Raw genomic sequence first — 21,210 nt, forward strand, 5'->3', positions numbered from 1 at the left:
AACATTGCTCCAAACATGTCATTCTTACATGCTTCTTCACCAGCACCCATTTTTCAGGCATCAGGTTGTAACAAATTTCTTATTGCAGTTACACAGTTTCTTCTCCAACCTGGTGAAACAAAGAATAAACCACATCGGCAAGTCCTTTCCAAGTTAATCCAGAACCAAGTCATCTATAATGTTTACAAGAGCTTTCATAGGCACCCCATAATGATCTCTTGAGGCGGCAAGCCTGTCTTTCTGTCTAGTATGCTGGGCGTACTCATCAGGACAAGAGGCAATTAATCTGGGCAGTTCAGTGTTGTTGATGCACATATTTTCGCCACTCTGGATTTCAGCTCCCCATTTATCTGCTCTACTAAATCGGAGGCTTCAGGTCTGTAACTACTATGCATTCTTTGCTCAACTTGTAATGTCTGACGCAACAATTTAAGGATCTTACTATTGAAAAGAGTTTCTCAGTCTGATTCCAGAGAAGTCAGGAAACCAAATCGAGGTATCCACTGCCTCAATAGCAATTTTGCAACTGTGAGGCCTTCAGTTCGTCTGGTTGGGTAAGCCTCAACCCAGTGGGAGAAAACACACGCCACCACCAACATGTATCTCAGTCCATTGCACACTGGCAATTCAATGAGTTCAAGTTGCATTCAGTTGAAATGTCCTCCATATCTGCCTATGTGACTCACTGCAATAACCATGCATTGCCCTACATTCATCTGCTGAAGAGTTACACATCTGTGACACACTGCTTCTGCAACCAATCTGAATCGAGGATTGTGCCATGTTTGTTTGACTGTTATAATCACTGCGTCTCTGCCATTGTGAGCCTGTCCATGATAGTATCTTGCCATGGGTACAATAAGCTATTTGGCGATACTAATTTACCCTTACTTGAAACCCAAATATCATCCTCATTCTGCTGGACACATCCTGATCTAGTCCAATGTTTCTTCTCCTCATCTGGCACTTCAAGTTGGATATTTGGGAAGAAAGGGCTTCTCGAAGTCAAGAAGCTTCCATCACACCTGAGACTGTGCAAACTGCATAACCAGCTCTCAGGGCACCTTCAAAATCTCTTAGTCAGGAGCTGTCAATGAAAAGGATATAGGCCCTCATTACAACCCTGGCGGTCGGTGTTAAAGCAGCAGTAAAACCGCAAACAGGCCGGCGGAAAAAAAATGGGATTACTACCGTGGCAGAAACCGCCAGCATAGACAGTCACTTTAACACTCCAACCGCCACGGCGATACAAACAAACACCATGGCGGTAACCGCGAACAGACAGGCGGAAGACAAAGTACCGCCCACTGTATTGCAAGAGGTCTATTCGCCACCTTTTCCGGGGCGGAACCAACGCTATCAAAAGCACGGCGGAAACAGTACACAGAAGGGAAACCACTCACCTCTCGACACCCAGCAAGGAACCAGGACGCCATGGAGCCCTAACTTCAGGTGTTACCTATGTTGGTTTACCTCCTCTTCTACCAGGAGTACGAACGGTGGCAGCAGAGACTACGGTGAGTACTGCACCTACAACACAGGGGAGGGGGGAGGAAAGAGAGTAACACACACATGCATCACGCAATACCCCCACCCTCACCCACAAAACCAGACACACAAATACATGAGCAACATTACATATACACCCCCCCACCCCCTGGAAGAACGCAAGGACAAAAGGAAATGATTGTAACAATTGTAATCATGAAAAATCCATTAATCAAAACTCAAAATTCAGTATAGACCAATATGTACACCAACTACACAAGTCCGGATAGTGTACCAATCATTGTCCGTGGTCCACTGGGCCCAAAATGCATGGGCAAAGCCCACACATGATACCTGACTCGAAACGGAGAGAACACAGCTGGGGCATCAGATCGAAAATACATAGGCACCTCAGGGGGAGGGGGGGCACCTCAGCCGGATGAACGCACGACGCCACTGCTTCACGAGGGGGCTCCATGCCCATTGCTGTTTCCTGGGGAGTGCAAAGCCACAGTCTCTCAAGTCTCTCCAGTGGGTGGTTAGCCCACTGCTGTATCGTGGGGAGTGCAAAGCCACAGTCTCTCAAGTCTCTCCAGTGGGTGGTTTGCCCACTGCTTTATCCTGGGGAGTGCAAAGCCACAGTCTCTCAAGTCTCTCCAGTGGGTGGTTTGCCCACTGCTGTATCCTGGGGAGTGCAAAGCCACCGTCTCTCAAGTGGATAACAGTCTCCACTGGTTCTGCAGGGTGCTTTGTGCCCAGAGTGCTTCATCCTGCCAAGGACTGAGGTAGTGGATGTGATACTCCACTGGTTCTGGAGGGGGCATGGTACCCAGAGTGCTTCATCCTGCCAAGGACTGAGGTAGTGGATGTGATACTCCACTGGTTCTGGAGGGAGCTTTGTGCCCAGAGAGCTTCATCCTGCCAAGAACTGAGGTAGTGGATGTGAAACTCCACTGGTTCTGGAGGGGGCCTTGTGCCCAGAGTGTTTCATCCTGCCAAGGACTGAGGTAGTGAATGTATCTCTCCACTGGTTCTGGAGGGGGCATGGTGCCCAGAGTGCTTCATCCTGCCAAGGACTGGGGTAGTGGATGTGATACTCTACTGGTTCTGGAGGGTGCTTTGTGCCCAGAGTGCTTCATCCTGCTAAGGACTGTGGTAGTGGATGTATCTCTCCACTGGTTCTGGACGGGGCTTTGTGCCCAGAGTGCTACATCCTGCCAAGGACTGAGGTTATGGATATGATACTCCACTGGTTCTGGAGGGGGCATGGTGCCCAGAGTGCTTCATCCTGCCAAGGACTGAGGTAGTGGATGCCTTTCTCCACTGGTTCTGGAGGGGGCATGGTGCCCAGAGCACTCCACGTGCAGTGTGGCTGGTACAATTCCCTCACCTGGGTGTGCATGCCATGAGATTGGCTAGGTTCAGGTAGCATGATACGGCATGGAGGCAGCGACATACAGCACACTTCTGCGGCTTCGCCTTCCACCTGCAGGTGCAAACAGTGATAGAAGTCATGCCTCATGGAAGCAGCTCAGGGTCCAGGAACTCTCCTCCAGCCTCAGACGACTGACCACTGGGGATGGTAGCCATGTCAGTGGTGGTGCCAGTATCCGAGGATGCCGCGGGCCGGTGGCGGCGCTTGTGGCGGTGTCTGTGGTGGAGGTGCTGGTGGAAGTGCATGGGTCAGCACCTGCTGAGGGACACAGCAGGATGTGTCCTCCAGCCTCGGATGGCTACCCACTTGGGGAGAGGCTGGGGACTGTCGCTGAGGCTGTAGACATTCCGGGGGCGGTTCAGGTGGCGGAGTCTGTGGCGGCAGTACTGCCGGCGGTGTCTGTGGCTGCAGTTCTGGCGGCAGTGCTGGCGGCGGTGCTGGCGGCGGTGCTGGCGGCGGTGCATGGGTCAGCACCTGCTGAGGGACAAAGCAGGACGTCTCCTTCAGCCTCGAACAGCTACCCACTGGGGAAGAGGCTGGGGACTGTCGCTGAGGCTGTAGACGTGCCGGGACGGTGCAGGTGGCGGTGCTGGTGGCGGTTGTGGTGGCGGGGCAGCTAGCGGTGTTCGCTGCCATACAGGTTGGCGTGGTCGTGGACAGAAAGTGTGACAATAGACCCTCAGTTGGTGCCACCATGCCCTCTCCTGACCTGCTCTTCCACTATTGGCCCTTCCCCAGCTTTGATGGTGCCACAGTTGTCTTGCCACTATCCCCTTTTGTTTTTGTTGAGCCCTTGGTGGCTGGTAGTTTCTGCTTCTCCCTCTGGGATGTGGGCACCTTTTTCATCTTGGCAGGTGGCGGAATATCCTTGCCCTCGCTACGTGGCACACTAGCAGCCCTGATTGGTGGCGCCCTAGATGACCCCGCAGTTGCTGGCACCACAGTGCCTGGGGATGTGGTGGCTGAGGTGCTGGGCTGGGACCTGGAAAGCCTGGCCCTAGGGGAAGGACGGGGGGGAGGTGTAGGAAAGAGGTCAATGTTAGCCAGGAAGAGTTTTTTAGACACACTGGGACGGGAAGATGGAGGGGGTTTCGGAGTAGAGGAAGAGGTAGTGGATGTAGGAGATGTACGTCTGCTGAATTTGGGTGAAGGTGCATGGGCCAGAGGCTGTCGTGAGGTGGATGGCTATTGGGTGGGTATGTGCCTGCGTTTGTGTACTTTGAGAGGAGGGCTCACTGACACACTGGGAGAGGACACTGGGGATGTGTGAATGGTAGTGGGGGTGGTGAGTGCACGTGAGCGGTGTGTGGTGATGGGCGTGCTGGTGATGAAGGTAGTGGCTGAGGATGTAGTGCATGCAGGTGTGAGTGGAGACCAGACAGGGAGGGAGAAGGAGAATGTGGAAGAGGGGGACACAGTGGAGGCAGTGGATGTTGCTGTGTCTGCATGGGGATGGTGCTTGTGTGAGTGCCTGTCGGATATGTGGTGCTTATGTTTGGCTGAGCCACTCTTGTGTGTTGATGAGTGTGCATGCTGGTCTGATGGTGTGCTTGGGATAGGCTGAGGTACAGGGGATTGGGCCTGGGTTGAGGAAGTTGGAGGGGGGAGGCTGGACACAGGGACAATGGCTGCCATCAGTGCTAAGGCCAGAGCCTGAAATGCCCTCTGTTGGGCTGCCTGCCCAGAATGAATGCCCTCCAGGTATGCATTTGTTTGTTGCAAATACCTCTCGACACCCTGGATGGCATTCACAATGGTAGATTGCCCAACAGTGAGGGATCTCAGGAGGTCAATAGCCTCCTCACTGAGGGCAGCAGGGCTGACTGGGGCAGGGCCTGAGGTGCCTGGGGCGAAGGAGATGCCCACCCTCCTGGGTGAGCGGGCACAGGACACATTTTGAGGGGCTGCTGGGAGGGCGGTGCTGGTAGGGGGGATGGTGGCTGTACCTGTTGATGCGGTGGGCAAAGAGCTGCCCGCCACAGCAAGGGAGCTCCCATCAGAGGAGGAGTAGCCGTCACTGCTGTCTGCTCCTGTCCCCGCCGTGGAGCTCCCCTCACCCTCCATCCCACTGGTGGCTTCAGACTCCATTGGTTCACCCTCCAGAGCCAAGTGGGTTGCAGCTCCCTCCTGCTACCGTGCCAATGCTCCTCCGCCTGATGATGCTATTGCACACAAGAACAGGGAGACCACACAAAATGGGGGGGAGAGACAGAAGAAAGACATGTTCAATGCATGCAACACCACTTCAGTTGGCAGATACAACACACAGGATGCAGCCCTCTGCACTACGCCATGCACTGACAGTTCCTAGAAATTTCCCCTGACCATGGGGTATGAGGCCTAAGACCAATTGCTGCACACCTGGAAGTCACAGGAGCCTGACTAGGTGTAGATGGCTCTTACCACTGGTGGGGTTGGGGTGCCACATAGCCTGCCTCACAAGGGCCCTTGCCTACCAGGTTCGCCCTGGCCTAGTGGAACCTTCTGACTACCTGCCCCACCCGGACACCTCGTCATGCGCGCAGAGTCAGCTGAATGAGAGTGTACTCACCCCCTTGTGGCTGCTGTGATGCCCTCAAGTGCCCATCCAACTCCGGATACGCCACCGCCAGGATCCGGAACACCAGGGGGGTCATGGTGCGACGGGCACCCCTCCCATGTTGGGAGGCCATCCCCAGTTGGGCCTCCGCCGTCTTCTTGCTCCAGCGGCGCAGGTCCTCCCATCTTTTACGGCAGTGGGTGCTCCGTCTGTGGCAGACCCCCAGGGTCCAGACGTCCTTGGCGATGGCACGCTAAATACCCTTCTTCTGGTGGGCACTGACCTAGAGGAATGGCACAGGGGGAAAGGAAATGACTTACCTGTCCGGACCGTCATACTCATTGCCCATCAGTTCCCACCCATGCCCTGACGCACATACACTCACCATCCGCACATGCAGGCCTCTGCCCCCCCCATGTATCTTCCAATCTTCCATCCACACCACTCACAGCAGGCATTGCCCATGCAGCATGCTCACAGTGTACTCACCTGTTTGTCTGGAGGACCGTACAGTTGCGTGTACTGGGGGAGGAACAATCCACTAGTTTCTCCAACTCCTCCGAAGTGAAGGCAGGGGCCCTTTCCCCAGACACTGTAGCCATCGTCGCTTCCAGACACAGGTCACAGCAGCACTTGCAGTGTAGGTCCTCTCCTGTTGAAGGTCAGGTATCAAGTGAGTGAACAGACAGAAAATGGCGGTCACGTTGCGGCGGTGCGTACCATCACCGCCGACGTACATCGTCATTGGCTCCTGGCACCCATAGGGCCCAATGTTAACCAATGCAGAATTGCGCTGCGGTCTTCGACTGCCCACCACGACGGTGTACAACCCCAGCGCAGTTACCTCATATCCCCTTGTCCCACCTACCAGGTCAGGCAGCCGCTATTTCAGGAGGCCACATGGGATGGATGTTAACTGCGTCACACCTATCTAGGCCGGGAATTTAGACAGATACCGGCACATAGCGGATTACTAAGGTTGTTGCAAATAACACATTGTGATACCTCAGTGTTGGATGACTCTCTGCTCGCTGTTCTCCTCCATAGGGCACGTCCGCTGGGGCAGGTGATGAGATGGCGGCATCCTCCGGTGTACGGACCCCTGGTGGACCTGTCGACAATGGAAGAGAGACACATCTTAGTCACATACAGACTTGATCATGCAACAATCTAGGAACTGTGTGCCCAGTTGGAGCCAGACCTGATTTCATCTATCTGCCATCCCACAGGAATCCCCCCTCTAGTGCAGGTCCTGTCTGTACTCTATTTCCTGGCCAGTGGGTGTTTTCAAACAACATGGCCATGGAATCAGGGATGTCCCAGGAAATGTTCTCTAATGTGTTGTCCAGAGTGTTGTCTGCCCTGCTGAAACACATGCGCAGCTACATCGTGTTCCCTCAGGTGGAGGATTTGCCCACAGTGAAAGGTGATTTCTATGCCCTAGGACATATCCCCAACATCATTGGTGCCATTGATGGGTCACATGTGGCATTTGTACACCCCCATAGGAATGAACAGGTGTATAGAAACCGGAAGAGCTACCATTCGATGAATGTGCAGATGGTGTGTTTGGCAGACCAGTACATCGCCCATGTCAATGCCAAGTATCCTGGCTCTGTGCATGACGCTTACATTTTGAGAAATAGCAGCATCCCTTATGTGATGGAGCAACTCCAAAGGCACTGTGTGTGGCCAATAGGTGAGGGCAAGGTCCCAATACAGTTGACATAGGTTTCTAGGTATGGGGCTGTCCCTAAGGGTTAGTCTGTGTCTAACAGTTGTCCCTCGACATTTGCAGGTGACTCTGGTTACCCCAACCTGTCATGGCTACTGACCCCAGTGAGGAATCCCAGGACAAGGGCAGAGGAACACTACAATGAGGCACATGGGCGAACTAGGAGGGTGATCAAACGCACCTTCGGCCTCCTGAAGGCCAGATTCCGATGCCTACATCTGACAGGTGGCTCCCTATACTACTCACCGAAGAAGGTGTGCCAGATAATCGTGGCCTGCTGTATGCTGCACAACCTAGCTTTGCGACGGCAGGTGCCTTTTCTGCAGGAGAATGGGCCAGATGGTGGTCTTGTGGCAGCTGTGGAGCCTGTGGACAGTGAAGAAGAGGAGGCAGAAGAAGAGGATATCGACAACCAAAACTACATCATCATGCAATACTTCCAGTGAGACACAGGTAAGAAGATGTCATTGCTTCCCACATCTCATACTATTGTTTGAGCTAGCATAAGTCTGTCATTTTCATTCAGTGTATGGAACCTGACTTGTCACTTTGACTTTCCATTTCACAGATGTGGGTCCCACTTTGTGCCCTCTGCTATGTTTACTGCTGGCCTACAGCTGTGTTACATTGGTATGTGAACAAGTAAATTGACATTGCTATATTCCAGAGTTATTGCAATTACACATTTGTGAAAGCACAGACTGACTCCAGATTGTTTTGTAGTTGAAGTGTGTTTATTCCTGTGGAAATAAGTGGAGGGGGTGGTAAAATGGGCTGGGGTGATGGTGGAGGAATGTCCATGGCAGAGTCCAGTCTATTTGTTTCACAGGTACATTGTCCAAAGGGGCATAGGAAGTGGAGCAATGGCAGTTTAAGGATGGACAGGGTGACATAGTGGGACAGAAGGGTGATATTCAGGGTGGTCTTATTTCCTGGCGGGGGTCTTGGCAATGTTCTCTGTCTTGTTCCTGGATCTCAGGGACCATTTTCAGGGGGTTCTTTATCTGCAGGGGGTGGGGTGCTGGTGTCCTGTTGTTCCTGTGGCGGTGCCTCCTGTCCACTAGCGCCGGTGGAGGGCTGTTCATCGTCCAGGCTAGTGTCAGGGGCCCCTTGTTGTGCCACTGTGTCCCTCCTGGTGTTGAGAAGGTCTGCCAGCACCCCTGCAATGGTGACAAGGGTGGTGTTAATGGACATCAAGTCCTCCCTGATCCCAAGGTAGTGTTCTTCCTGCAGCCGCTGGGTCTCCTGAAACTTGGCCAGTACCGTTGCCATGGTCTCCTGGGAATGATGGTAAGCTCCTGTGATGTTGGAGAGTGCCTTGTGGAGTGTCGGTTCCCTGGGCCTGTCCCCCCCGTCGCACAGCAGTCCTCCCAGTTTCCCTGTTATCCTGTGTCTCTGTCCCCTGAATGTGTGCCCACTGCCCCCAGGTCCCTGATCGTCCTGTGTTAGTGGGGTTGCCTGGGTTCCCTGTAGTGGTGGACACACTGATGATTGACATGTCCTGGGGACAGAGAGATGGGCCCGCTGGGTGGGTGCTGTGCTGGTGTTTCCTGAGGGGGGAGGCTCTGTGGTGGCTTGTGACAGTGGCAGGGGAACCAACTGTCCCGAGGTCCCAGATGGGCAGGGCTGGTCATCTTGATCCAGGCGTGCAGAGCTGCTGTCATCACTGTGGGCCTCTTATGTGGGGGGACTGGATATGTCTGGCACCTCCTGTACAGTGACGTTGGGTAGAGGTCCTGTTGGGGTGTAAATGCATAGTTATTGTATCTGTGTGTGCCATTGTGTGCAATGGGTGAGTGACCCTCTACTCCTGTGCTTGCATTATTGGCTTGGTCCTTGTGTGATTGGTGATTTTGGGGCATTAGTGTGTCTCTGTGCTGGACATGCTTGGGTGATAGGTGTCCATACATTGGTGTGGCATGCAGGGCTTGGTTTTGTGATGGGTGAATTGTGATAGTGTGGTATATGTGAGGTGGTGGAGTGATGGGGTGAGGGTAGGGCTAGGAGTTTGTGATGGCATGCAGGTGGGGTGGGGGGATAAGGTAGTAAAGATTTGCCTTACCAGAATCCAGTCCTCCTGCTACTCCTGTGAGGCCCTCAGGATGCATGATCGCCAAGACTTGCTCCCCCCATGTTGTTAGTTGTAGGGGAGCAGGCGAGGGTCCACCGCCAGTCCTCTGTACAGCAATCTGATGTCTGGAGACCACGGAACACACCTTCCTCTGTAGGTCGTTCCACCTCTTCCTGATGTCATCCCGTGTTCTTGGATGCTGTCCCACTGCATTGACCCTGTCGACAATTCTGCGTCATAGCTCCATCTTCCTTGCAATGGATGTCTGCTGCACCTGTGATCCGAATAGCTGTGGCTCTACCTAGACGATTTCTTCCACCATGACCCTGAGCTCCTCCTCAGAGAACCTGGGGTGTCTTTGAGGTGCCATGATGTGGTGTGGGGATGTGGGGGTGGTGTCTGTTGTGATGTGTGAGGGGATGTGTTGGTATGTGTTGTTTGAGATCCATGGATGTTGTGTACATGATGGTGTTGTGTGTCTGTGGATGCTGGTGTTGTTTTAGGTAGTGTCTCTCTCTGGCCTGCTTTCAAATTTCTGGTAGTAAGGGTTTGTGTGTGGTGTGGGTGTGTGTGTTTATATTGGATTGGGTGTGTGGGTGTGGTGTGTGTATGTGTATCAGGTGTGTGTATTTTGAATTGTCCAATGTGGTAGTGTTTTGTAAGTGTGTGTGTACTTTGAGCGCGACTGTGTGTACCGCCAATGGTTTACCGCGGTTGAAAGACCGCTGCATTGATTTGTGGGGCGTGATAGTGTGGGCATATTCTTGTTGGCGTGACAGTGTCGGTTTTGTTATTGCCAGTTTATCACTGACCTTTGGTGTGGCAGACTTGTGTGGGTGGCTCCATTGTGGCAGATTCCGGGCTGTGGGTCGTAATACCTGTAGCAGAATTCCGCGGCCGCAGCGGTATGTTGGCGGTCTTCTGCACGGCGATAAGCGGGATTTACCACCAGGGTTGTAATGAGGGCCATTGTCATTTTCATCAAAGGGAACATTTTTGGTGCACAGTTCAGCTACATCGAGACAGTCATGTTCAACCTTATCCTTGCAGTTGCTGGCATTTTCAACAGGGTCTTGGAAAAGAGTTGCAACACTTAAAACATTATAAAACTTAAGATTTACATTCTGGGATCCAAGGATCCTTTGGTTATAGTCAGTCAAATGAGCACAGGTGAGTTACTGTGTTTTAGTACTGGTGAATAAAATCTCCACTTAATGGGAAATAAAAACATTCAGGGCGTTGCACATAACAATGCCTTCAAACTGCTCATTGCTAAACCTCAGTGCAGGGACAGATCTTAAACAGCTGGGAAGGCATCAGCTACAGGATCAAGTGTGGCTGTAAAATAGGCCACAGACTTTTTAGGCACTTTCATGTAACTGTGTTGCAACAGAGAGAACACATCCACCCCCCTCACAGCAAAACAAAGAAAAACATTGATTGTAATCTGGCATTCCCAGAACTGGGACTCAGCACAAGCTTCTTCTCAGCTCCTTGAAGGCTTTAATGCATTCATCATCAAATGGTACTGGATCAGACACATCCTTGTGTGTCAATCTCTGTAAGGGCTTACCTAGAAAGGAAATCTTTGCCATCTATTGGTGGCAGTATCCAACCATTCCCAGGAGCATTCTGACTTCCCTCTGAGTGACTGGGGGATTCATCTGCATGATTGCTGAACTTCTCTCTTGAGACAGCTTTCTTGCACCTTTCTCTACGTGACCTAAGTATCAGTCTTCCTTTTTACAGTACTGTAACTTTGCTGGGGAAACTGTATGTCCATTTTCTCCTAAATGATTTAAGAGAAGCTATGGTATCTCTTCTGCATGCTTCCTGTGTATTTGACGCAACCAACAGGTCATCAAAATAATGCACTAACAATGAATGATAGGGCATTTTAAGACACTCTAAGTTCTTCTTTAAAGTCTGATTAACAATTGATGGTGAATCTGTATACCCCTGAGGAGTATGACACTATGTTAAAATACGACTGCCAAATCTGAATGTAAAAAAGGAGCTGACTTTCATCATGGAGGGTAATGAAAATTAATGCTTGACAGAAGTCAGTAACCGTAAACCATTCTGCTTCACAAGGAATCTGGCATAAAATCACTGCTGGATTCGGTGCCACAGGACAACATAGAATCACAACTTTACTTACTTTTCTCAAATCCTGAACAATGTGGTATTTTACATAAGGCTTCTACTATTCTAAAACAGGGGAATAACAAGGGCTTCACAAAATTTCCCTCAGAACACTTTGCTCAATTAGACTCTCAATCAAGGGTGTTATTCCTGCAACTATCTTTGGTGTTATGTTGTAAGATGGTGTTCTAGGATCCACTGCATTAAGTTTCACTGTAATTTTGACTGGCTCAACTCCTTTTATGAGACCAATATCCTTTCCTGAAAAATCCCAAACTTCAGGAATGGCTGTTTTCTGCAACTCTTCTGGCAAATTATTTCATGTCATCACTGGATACAGCGTGTCAAGTGGGTACTGCTCTTCAATTTTACAGGGAACAGCTTTTCCCTCATTTGTCTGTATTACTACTCCTTTGGGTTTGCAGCTAATGGAACAATTTAACTTACAGAACAGGTCACATTCTAACAGATTTACTGGACTTGAATCATACACCACAACTAGGTGTTTGTCTTTAAATGAACCTATTTTTACTGGGACATGTTCTGTCATAGGTTTTGTCAACTGCCTATTTGCTACTCCTATAACCTAAATTCGTTTTCCTGATAGGGGGAAGTCTGGTTCTTCTGTGAAGACATGTGATTTACATTTGCATTTGTCATTTGATTTGTGTTTACTTTTGCCACCTGGTTCATGTTTTGCAGAAGAACAATCACCTGCTGCTGTGGCATCAGGCCTGGGGACACATGTACATTTGGGATTTAGGGTTGTTGAACTCTCTGAAATGTATCCTGATTGTTACCTTGAGTCAGGCATTCTGTACCAAATTATTCACATTATTACTGGGACATTCCCTCCAGCAGTGCCTATACTTTCCACAAGCATGGCATGGACTTGTTTTCTTCAATGGCTGAACATCAACCAAATTTCTATTCTGATCTACATGAACACCACATCCTCAACCTCCAAGGTGAACTACATTGCTAACTTGCTGTTGCACTCCTTGCATTCCACTTGTATTTAACTTTCACTCGCACTACCATCAATTTCTCTCTGAACTTTTCATGCTTCAATTTAACTTCATCAATATAGTACTTTGCATACTGCAGTATCTCATCAACAGGTTTGTTCTGACTGCAAATTAAATGCTCCTGAATGATCATACTAATTCGGCATCAATCCTTGCAAAAATCTAAATAAAAAATGACATATTTTCAGCTCAATGTTTTCAGTACCACTGTGCAGTTTGAAAGCTTGTAACAATCTCTCATAAAGTGCATGAATCGACTTTCTTGTTTCCTGTACTGGCCTGTCAATTTTCTGCCAATCAAAATCTTTCAAAGAAACTTTGATCTTCAGGAATTCAATCACCTTATAATTATTTTTCATCACCTCTTCAGACGGTGCACCTGTTACTGAATATCTTAGAGGTTCATGATCTGGCCAATCAATGCATCTTTTGCCCTCTGTCCACAAATCAACTGGAACCACATTGTCAAACAATGTATTCAAATCTTCCCACAAGCTTTTGAAAGTTTCACAAATCTCTCCGTCTGCTTGTTCCATTCCAATGGTTTCTCACTCAATCTTGGTTAATCATTTGTGAATGACAGCATATTACTCCTGCTCTAAGGTACATTCACATACCCGGTATTTCTCTCGTTGGCATCATTGTTACTTTGTCTTCAGCTTGATTTGCTCCAGCCGGAGACAAATTCTGTTTCGCTTTCTTCTGAACTTTGAAAGTGTCTTTGCCCATCTGCCTTCCTACTTATCTAATGCTCCCCATGTTTGGATATATGCAATTAATTCCTTGATGTGCATTCTCATTCCAGGCGATCTCATTTTCTGAATATCTTTCTTATTGAACTCTAATCTGTAACTTCTCTTTGAAGGCTTAAATGTTTCTAAATCTACTTCATATTTTTCAGCCAGTTCAGCTAACTTCTCATAAATCAGTCCTGCATGTTGGGTAACATCTTTGCAGACTAATCACATTTTATCTTCTGTGTATGTTTCTAATTGATCTATCTCAAGGGTTCCCATAATCAATTTGTTTGGTTCTAATTTCAATCTGGGTACATTCACTGTGCTGTCTCTCTCAGTTTCTCTTCTGGTCTAATATTACCATTTGTTGCACCTGTCACTCCTTGGTTGCTCAGATTGTTTAACTAATCCATCGACTGCTGTGCTGAAAGACCTTGGGGCACATTTTGCAGGGTAATGCAAAGCACATTTGAAATCTGATCTGGTGTGGGCATTTAAGGAAGTGAGGTTCCCTGAGGAATCCTCACATCAATAACTGGTCCTGCATGATTTAACATCTTGTTTGGATCAGCAATTCATGTAGGGGTCAAAGTTGGGACATAAGATGCTGTTCTCTCCATCTACTAATTCTCTGAATATATTGATCCCTACATATCAATGTGTGACATCCCTGCAGATGCTGCCAGTGCTTCAAGAACTGCTGAACCATTAATTGACTGAGCATTACTTTCGGGGTTACCTTAAGCATACAATGGAACAACTGGACCTAAAGTCAAGGGAACTGTTAGTGCATCAGGACCCATCAAATTTGTCTGACTCTGTAGAACTTGCAATCCAGTAATTTGACCTGTTGAAACAGTGATGAAAGTCTGCCTGTTTGACTCAGGGTAACATTCAAAATGGGCTCTGTTGTATACATCGGTATAGTTTGATTCTGATTATAGTTCTGTATAGGTGTAGCCACATTAGGTGTCTGCACCCTCTGAGTTGCATCAGGACTTCGCATTACCTGGTTCACAACTGGACTTGTAATGGACTGTGCTGTATTAACAGTCAGAACCGGTGGATAAACCACAGGCGCCTGTGTTATTAAATTTGCAGATATGCTTGGATCTGTGTGAATCAGGGTCTGCATAACTGGAGCAGTTGGCACTTTCGGGGTTACATTCTGTACTGCTTCCTCAACTGAATGATACTGTGGGGGACAATTCATCAAAAGTTAATTTATGAACTCATCTTCTGATTCACTTTCAAATGTAATTATCTTTCTACCCCACCGTCTGTTTTTTCTGTCTTTTTCTTTCTTGTCTTAGGTTTTGTACTCCCATCACCTTTCTCTGTTTTGACTGGAAACATTCTCACTCCATCTAGAGTCTTTGCTCTCCACATTGTTTGTTCATCATTCTATCTAGTGTCCGCTAATGTCTTCACTGCTTTCTGCATTCAATTCTCAACTTTTGACATTTCTTTCTTCTTGCAACAAGTTCCCAAATAGCTTCTAATTGTGCTGGTCTTGGAGGAGGATTTGATTTGCACATTACTCTCTACAAATTGTCTAACATTCTTAGATTAATTGTTCAATAACGAGGAAAAGCTATTGGACCCTTATGTTATCAGTTATTTTATACCATTGTTTAACCCATAAGCATACCTTAACTTCCTTGGTTTCTGACACTTCATAAGCTGGTGTTTCCTCTGGTGCAATCTTTGCACCCTTTCTAACTGGAAAAAACACATCTCCTCTTAGTGCACTCCTTAAAGCTTTAAAATGTTTCATTTTTAACACTAATTCAGTCAGCCATAATGAATTTCAATCAAACCAGGAAGTAAATTCAATCCCACAATCCTATTTGCAAGCTGTTCTCAACCAATAACAACGGTGTACTGTCAACCTTTACCAGCACACCTTCACACTAACCAACCCATACCAGCTGGGCACAAATGATATCACACTTACTTCTCTCAGCATCTGCAATAACTTCACAATTGTATCTCACACAAGTGTTCACTCAAACCTAAGGCAAAATATTGTGAGCAAAAACAAACCTCTCTGCCCATACAGGTAGGAACTCAATCGCTTTGAAAGTTGTATGGGCTACGCTTCCAACTATGATTTCACAATTACACAAAGAGTGAAATTTGTCCAGCGTATCTAACTCAGGTTGATATAGAACCTCCATGTGCACTCAGTTTCACCAAATAGCAACCACAACTCACACCCAAAGAACACTACTGGTATTGTGAACAATGTCTCCTGACTAGTACCTCACTGCACATAATAAATTAACCAAGTGTCTTTTACTCTTGTGCGTTATCCGGGGATGTTAGGCCTCGACGGACCTGTCAACAACAACACTCGCAGAAATTTTTTGAGTAGAAGGCTCCATAATCACTTTGAGTACAAAGACTGGGCCAAACACTTCACAACATAACAGTTTACTACAACCAAGCAAAAGCATTGCAAGCGCAAAACCCTATTTATACTCACACGACACGTACAAATGACATTTGCAGGCACAACGGTGGAACTTCATCATTCTCTGGAAAAGATCATGGGACAAATTACAAGGTGGGCAAATATTGGACTGGGCAATGACATAGGGTCAATCCCATCTCTCTAACACTAAACAAAAATATGGTTCCCCCTCTTATGGGATAAAACCATAACTCTGCTACCAAAACTGTGGACTTATTTTTTATCCTTCACAGGACTCAAATGCACAACAACATTGACAAACCTTTTTCACCCAGTAATTTAAAAACCATGACCAATGTGGACACGGAAGGAAAACTCCAATCAGAAATATAGTTCAAAGCTTTTTTACAAACACATGCTCTAAGTCATCTAGACCTTGCGCAAAAAACTAATTGTACAGATACATAATCACCAAGGATTGCCCAAGGCGATAAAATAAGATCAGGCATGCTAATATTAACAAATCTAAACATTCATGAAAAATGATACAGAAAGTCAATAGAAATATCTGAGACAGAAATCATATGATGCTCAGATTTCACAATCATTTAGTCAATTCAAATTCAGTCAAGTCAAATATTAGTGGCTAGACATATTTCAACCCTATGGCTAATCAAATTAGGGACGTGCATGTGTGGTGAGTAACACATGCAGGCAAAAAAACAAAAATACAAAAGGGACAAAAATAATTTGGAAAACAGAAAAACTCAGACTACTGCCCCTAATTAAGAAAAATGAAACAATTGTGGAGTTTCTAACTTAAAAAGGCTCATGTCAAAGAGAATGGCAAATGGCAGAGAGGAAGATACCTCTCTGGAGAATACAGCATTCAGGGAATCTTTGTTAATAAAGCATCTGGCCAGTAACAGGAGTGTGCCTGTCTCAAGTCAAGACAAGACAAAGGCTGCTCCGTGTATCCTCTACATCTACATCTGAGCATCTGAGCAAAGTTCAATCAACAAATGATATATCAATCCACAAGTAACGTTCTGATTGTCTTTCAGGATAAGTTCATATCACGAAAAGAGGAATCATCCAGGTAGAATCATTTGCAAACTTCAGGTTGCAACAGTCCAACACTCTCCCAGGTCTGTCATGAAAACATCTTCTATTTCCGTGTGACTCCAAATGGTTGCAATAATTCTGTACAAATCAGACCATGTTCCTGCATTACAATACTTTCAAGGTTGACAGTAAACAGTTCACATTATGAAAAAATCAATTTAGCATGTCTACATTACTGCAAAATGCATGCATTGTAGGCCTCAGTTATCTAAACATAAGAATATATAAAACACTTTAAAAAATTACTTGTTAATAAAACAAACCTAATATGCATCTCATTAATTCAACATTAATAGTATTTCATCAAAATAAGTAAAATATGTCATTATAAATTGTAAACGCTTATTGCATTCCATTAAGTATAACAGTGATGTGCATTTTTCTCATGTGCACCTATCTTTAAACTTATAAAACACTAATTAAAAAAATCAAATAATTTCAAGGTAGACACTTAAGGGCATATTTATACTGTTTGCGCCAAATTTGCATCAGTTTTTTTACGCAAATTAGGCACAAACTTAACTCCACATTTATATCTTTATGCTAGACCTTTCTAGTGTCAAAATATAAGAGTTAACATAATTTTTTGGATGCGTGAACCCGCCTTCTGTCAATGAGATGCAAGGTAGGTGTTGCCGCCCAAAAAATGACTCTAAGCCCATAGCGCCATATTTATCCCCCATGCAAAAATGACACACAGGTGGGAGGTGGACCCAAAAAATAATGTTAACCCTGTTTTGCATCAAATTTTAACACCTCGGTCTGACCAGGCATTAAAATGAGGCACATACAAAACTACCGAAAGAAAATTCACAGAAGGAACATTTGCTACCTCCAGGAGAACATGGAAGTCATACTGCTCCAGCTAGGCACACGCCGCAGATGTCTGCAAAGACTGCTTCACCCTCCACCTCCACAACAGCAACCGCAAACACCACCACAGCACCCACAAAGGCAACACAGAAAGCAGGAGAGGATATTTCGGCAAAGGACAACCCTCCTTGGCCTCACGTAGCAAGACATTATCAGGACTTACCGTCTCAACCGGGAGTCCATTCTATGCCGGCTGAACCAGATTGCACCAGACATTACAGCAAGGCTGCAAACTCCCTACAACATACCACCCTTCACAAAGCTTCTCACTGTTCTGCATATGCTGGCTTCTGGATCCTTTCAGAAAACAGGGGCACTAGTGGCTGGTGTCTCCCAGCCATCAATATCTGTTTTCCTGCTTAAGGTCCTAGATGCCATCATCTGCGTCACACCCCACCACATCTGCTTCCCAAACACCCTGCAAATGCAGCAGGACACCAAGTGAGGATTCTATCTAATTGCTGGGTTTCGACATGTGCTGGTTGCAATGGACTGCACCGATGTGCAACTAGTGCCCCCTGTAGTTACAGAACACCTATACCAGATCCGCAAGCACACACATTCGATAAATTTGCAGGCCACTGTGGACCCTCATGGGCTCTTCACGAACATCTCAGCCAAATACCCTAGCAGCGTTCATGATGCATACATATTCCGCCACTCCACCATCAACAAGCGGTTCCAGGATGGAGGATATGGCAATGGCCTACTTGTCGGTAAGTCAACCAAGCAATCAATACACACACAACACACCAACCCTGTAGGACAAACAACATATGCACAACAACAAAGATACATGGGCATGGGAATACAGATGTATTGGCAAAAGCACATATGCAACATGCTGCAGTACACCGCAATGACTGGACATCACAAACGCAGACACCCATATGTACTTAACACAGCCACAAATTAACAGCCACACCACGTAAAGGACAGGTAGAACTATGTCCCCTTTGCATACAGAATAAGACCACATACCACCACAAGTGTCCACTGGTTGACTACTAAGTATACTTCACTCACATTAGACCAAACCAACAATAGCTCTGCCATGTCAGTGGCCTATTGCATGGGCATGTGAAGAAAGTCACACCTAGGCACATCCCCACCTCATTCATGTTGTGCAAGACTCAGGCACAATCTACATCAGATGCCACCCAAGTGGTGCCAACTACAACTACAAGTAAGTTGCACAAACATCTGTTTAAATGCATTGTATTGCACACATAGGAAGACTAATGTGCCTATCATTAAAGACAATGGGGCAGAATCACAAGAAATGGTGCCACAACTACTCAACTAACAACTCACATTTCTCACTTAGCACCCCCATCACCATCATGCCTGTACTGTAGACTACCAATAGTAAACCATGGTACAGATTCACTGCTAAACTGTAATGTACATGGATGCCATATTAGGTCCCTGGAGGATTATGGAGGGCATGACTGGCCAAACATGCACTGTAGTAGTGACACTTCATAAAAATAGGTGTTCCCCCTCCCAAAGGCTACACTGTGCATGTGAAGTAAGTCTGGCTGAAAATCCAATTACTAAGAAGATAGGACATACACCTATACTAAATGTGACTAGCATACTAATATGTGATACACACTCTTGGACACCTGGACACTCATCACAAGTTTATTGTCCGGCAGAGGCCTCTTCGCAAACTTCCACCGCTGTTAGACCGTCATTGTGGTCTAAACCCCGCGCTGCACTATTAGGAGTTCACTGCTGGACCTGTGGGCGGAAACAGTTTTTCTGCACACCGGCCTGGCTGGGAAGAGGGCCAGAACTTTGCAGCTGGTTGGTAATTGATTTAGCTGCAATTTGGCGTTAGGGCAGATGCAGCAGCACCGGTTGCGCTTTCTACTGCATGTAATTTGTGCATTGGAAAGTGCTACAGGTCTGTCCATGGGGGCCCTGGCATTGCCTAAGCCAAGTGCATGGCCAGTGCAGGGGCCTCCAGGGGGAACTTGACATCCCCATTCGGCCAACCCTTGCATGGCAGTGGAACCGGTATGCAAAGGCTGGCAGATTTGGAAGTCCAAATCTGGAATGCTGCGCTGCTTGCAGCGCTGTCCCAGCAGATTAAGATTGATAGGACTGCCTGACAGCTGGCTGGTGGTGACCTAGCAAGGTTGGCGGTTCAATCATGGTGGGCCCACCACGGTCATAATGTGGCAGTCCAAATGCCATGACCGCAGCGGTCCAACTGCCACTGTGAGTCTGGCATTCTTGAGACCGCCAGATTTGTATTGAGGGCCAAGATGGTTGACACAACAATCATCTGCCACTAAGGCCCACTAAGTGTTGCACTGCCTGCGTAATGCCACATGCAAACATTGATGGAATGGGCTGGCTTTGAAGGTAACAATGCTGGCCACACATCTGACACAATTGTGCTGCAAGGAGGTGCTAGCCTCCATCTCATATGAGGACCCGGCTACTAAAATGGAATACAAAACATGTTACATACATGATGAGCATACATATTGGAATCCTGATGCTCATATACAGGTCCTTGAGTCAGTACTCAAGAATGTCATGTGCAGCAACATAGTCAAATTGAATCATATTACAAGACCTGGAACATACACAACACCACAATCACCTCTGATTCACCACTCAAACTGCAACCACCTAATGCCAGATCCTGCTCAAGTCTTCTCTAAATTTCTCCCTCTGATCTTTGCAGCTGACCAAGGTTATGGCATACAGCCGTGGGTCATGAGTCCATTTGCAAATCCCACTACCAATGAACAGCATGCCTACAATGAAGCACACCAGAAAACACGCAATGTGGTGGAGAGGACCTTTTTCAGGGTCAGGTGCCTGGACATGACAAAACCTGTGATAGTAAAAATGTTCTCATCAATTGTGTACTGACATACAGAACATAGGTGCCAGTGATGTGACTACACAGGCAATAGTAAAAAAGACAACTTCTGTCTATGCACAAAGATGTCAATGTGAGCTTGCACATCCCCTTGACAGAGCAATGTTGTGATGTATGACACAAATGACACAACACGTCTATACAGACACATGGCATATAGCATTGTTCACCAACACACGTGTTCATAACATCTGCAGCAACTAAGGTGCATGGGAAACTCCATGGCACAAGTGAAGCTAGTTAAATACAACAACTAAGCAGTGAGTAGACACGCATGCGCACTCAACGTGACAGGGGATATGTGATGTCAATGCATTCCCAGTCCACTGCATAATCTGAGTACAAGAAGTAATGGTTTACACATGCCTTAGCATGTGTTTGACACAGGGCCTAAATACAAATATGTTCGTAGGTATGTAGACATATATTGCCCACAGACATAACTATGTACTCCACCTGCTACCCACTAGTCAATACACATATGTAAACACATAGCACACATGTGCCAAGATACATGTGGACACAGTGTAGGACACATGCACATATGCCCAAAGTATGAGTGAGTGCCAACAGCTGAGTTTGAATACACATATTGGTTACACATACCAATGACACTGCAATTACATTCCTGCATAGACTTGCACATGTAGCCAAAAAACATATACCACATGTAACAAGTGAAATGAATCAGGATGCATTCAACGGTTGCAATG

Source organism: Pleurodeles waltl, chromosome 11, assembly GCF_031143425.1.
Source record: "Pleurodeles waltl isolate 20211129_DDA chromosome 11, aPleWal1.hap1.20221129, whole genome shotgun sequence".
Classification (NCBI taxonomy): domain Eukaryota; kingdom Metazoa; phylum Chordata; class Amphibia; order Caudata; family Salamandridae; genus Pleurodeles; species Pleurodeles waltl.